Source organism: Furipterus horrens, unplaced genomic scaffold (assembly GCF_987537825.1).
Source record: "Furipterus horrens unplaced genomic scaffold, mFurHor1.1.pri manual_scaffold_2, whole genome shotgun sequence".
NCBI lineage: Eukaryota > Metazoa > Chordata > Mammalia > Chiroptera > Furipteridae > Furipterus > Furipterus horrens.
The window spans coordinates 177,572,028-177,575,336 of NW_028327172.1; the positions used below are offsets into that span (position 1 = coordinate 177,572,028).

A 3,309-nucleotide genomic window follows, 5' to 3' on the forward strand; every position below is an offset into this window, starting at 1 on the left:
AGAAGAAAAAATATAGATACAACATGATCGTTTGACTTTTGGAGTTCTGTCTGTATTTGTTGACAACAAGGAAATAAATCTACGTATGATTTTTGTCTATGAGAGTACTTAAGGGTTAATTATTATTGTCATAAGTATTTAATTTGAGTAGCAGAATTTTTAAGCTAAATTAAGAATATGTAAGATGATTTGATGCTTCAGAACTTCCAAATAAACAAGGTGGTTCTTAGAATTTAGACATTTTAGGATATTATTTATTCAAATTTAAAGTTAGATGTATAAGATATTGTTTCAAAATAGAGGAGTTCAGCTTAACAATGATACTCATACTGAAAAACAAACATTAGAGAATATTCTTGGGATATTATGCTTTAAATAATTAAAGTTATTAAACCTGCATGAAGTTTAATGCTATATAATTTTATTTTTGAATGAGAAATTAAAACAAACTTTAAAATCAGATCAGTCATTTTGTTTTTAAAAACTAGCCCTATTTTGATAAGAATTTTTATCTACCTACAAATGATAAGAGGATTGAATTTGTTTTCCAATTTAATATCTATAATTATATTTTTATTGTAGAATAATATATTTACAATAAGTGGATATATAGGATAATTGGATACCTAATAATTAAATAGATGGTGAGAATAGGAAAAATGTAAAGAGGTCTAACTAAAATATAGCCGTATAGTATTATATACCAGGTGTGTACCAGGGGTGTGTGTGTGTGTGTGTGTGTGTGTGTAAGCCCTTAGAATACTGAAATTATTTGCTATTTGCTATTGATTTACAGGATCTTAGAATAACAGAATCAATACAAACCTTAGACATCATATGACTTAATCTGTAGCACTGAAGTTTGTTGTTTACTTACCTTTCTTAAGTAAGTATGTAATTGCATGTTACCAGCTCAAGATTTGCAGGGACAATGTTGTTTTATCATCAGAGTTAAAAAGATGTGTTGCTTATCTCTGTTTCATATCACACCATGAACTATCATAGCTCTCTATATTACTAGAGATAATTATCAGTGTATTTAAAACTGAGTAGAGAGCCAATTCCATAATACACTCCTGAACCAATGTGGAAAACACAGTCTGCAGATTCTGTTCCTTTAGAACAACTGTGGGTACCAAAATCTGTTTTTCAAAGAAACATATGTGTGTGCCCATGTGTATATAAAATTAATGTTCCTTTTCAGTATTGTCCATTTCTGCTTTGCCCTCCTGTTCTCTTATCTTCCTTATTATAAAACTTAATATCGGGTCCTTTTCAAAGATACAAAGTTTGAAGTGTTGCTGTATCAGGTATTTAGAGTGAATTTAGATAATGCATCTCTACAACTCATATTTTTGTTATTGTTTCTGAAGAGCAGGCATTGAGACATTTCCCAGAATAACACTCTAATACCAGTTGGGTGACTGTCCACTCTACCTGGCTTTAAAGGGAAATGAATAATATGTTTTATAGTTCTTTCAAAGGTACTAAATGAATTCCAAGTAAATCTTATAACTAAGAACTTACCACACATTTACATCATTATTCTGGATCAAATTAATAACTCTGATAGAAGAAGTTTTGTGGAAATGTGTGGCCAGAGGCTGAATTATAAGTGGGTGAACAAAGTTGTACTGATGTTGAACTGGGCCTACATATCAACTGATATGACATCGTAAAATATCAGCTTCATTCGGGGAAAAAGAGCAAATTCAACCTTATTGTTGATGCCTGGGGGATTAATGATTCCACATTTCATTTTGATTCACTTATTTTGAGCTTAAATTGTGAAACTCAATTACTAGAGATAAATTCCATCTAGTCTCATTGCATAATTAGTTTTTTTAGAGGCCATTATCCTAATAATTATAATCTAATTGGCATAAAAATAAGATATCTGATAAGGAACATCAGGAAATAATAACAGTAATTAATTCCAATTAAATTCCACACAGCCCATCACAGAGCACAGAGATTGGTGGTGATTTTTAAAATAAACTTATCTAGGATTAAGCATAAATTAAAAACACTTAGTAGGCATTTTTAGTTGTTAATTTATCTATACAAGCTAAAATATATTTAAATTCACAATTGAGAATTTTGTTTGTACTAACATAATTCTGAGTGAATTGAATGAGTATATTTATACTAGAAATGTTGTGTGCTTTTCTTTTATTCATTCATTCAATCCAACATGTCTATCCTATGTTAAGCATTGAATTGAATTCTAAGGGAGTAAGTAACAGCATATGTAAGACACATCGTGAGACTTAGGGATCATAAAATTTCATCAGAAATTTGTTTGTAAGATGAGGTTTTCTGATAGGGTTCTGGATACAGAAGAAGATGTAGCCCCTGTTGATGGGGATGAAGAGTGGAAATATCCTGTCCCTAGTCTTGTTTCTAAGTAGAGGGACAACATATAAAGATAACATCTTTGTCTTTATTTCTTCCCTTACTCTCTGTTTCCTACATTCCCTGGGAAAAAGGAATGACTTATTTGATTAAGTTAGAGACAAATTGAGTTTGCGTGGCCAAATTTCTTTTTCTTTTTAGAATGTGCCTGCCTGCAAGGGTATATTCAGTTCTTAATATGCCACACATTTCATTTGTGTGTCATCCTTGCGCAGGGGCCATACTAATCTTCTCTGTATTGTTCCAATTTTAGTATATGTGTTGCTGAAGTGAGCACTATGCTACAAATTTTACATGAGACAGATTCAACACCTGTGGGGAAGAACTTTCAGTTGTCAGGCATTTTGCATAAATAGGGGTATAAGACTGTCTTATTTCTGGGGTTTAACTAGGCTCTACAGTATTCCCTCACTTATCGTGTGTATTACATTCTAGACTCCCTTGCGATAGGTGAAAATCCACAAAGTAGGAACCATACATTTATTTTGGTATTTATATATATTTTAAGGCTTTATAAACCCTCCCCACACACTTATAAACCATCCCCAGTCCCTTATTAACCTTTCCCACTCCCTTATTAACCTTTTCCACACTTTTATAAACACTACTTATGTTCTTAAACATATTTTACTCTTAAACCTACATAACTTTAACAACATATTTATACAGTACCTCAAAATCCTGTGGTATAGAGAAAAATCCATGACAAATAATTAAATATAATATTTTAAAAAATCCCACAATACAGTGAGGCCATGATAAGTGAACTGCGATATAGAGAGGGACTACTGTATACCTATAAACCTAAGCCATTTTCTCCAACATCTCTGTTGTTTGATCTACATTAGTGTTTCAATGATTTATTTCTATATAACAAACTAACCCCAACATTCA

At 31.5% G+C, this 3,309-nt stretch overlaps 1 non-coding gene across 1 annotated transcript; it reads right to left on the reverse strand.

The window, feature by feature from the left end:
* Positions 1–2,589: 2,589 nt before the first annotated feature.
* LOC150020068 (U6 spliceosomal RNA) lies at positions 2,590–2,692 on the reverse strand. Its single transcript, XR_016509403.1, has one exon. It is a non-coding gene; the product is annotated as a U6 spliceosomal RNA (small nuclear RNA).
* Positions 2,693–3,309: the final 617 nt, after the last annotated feature.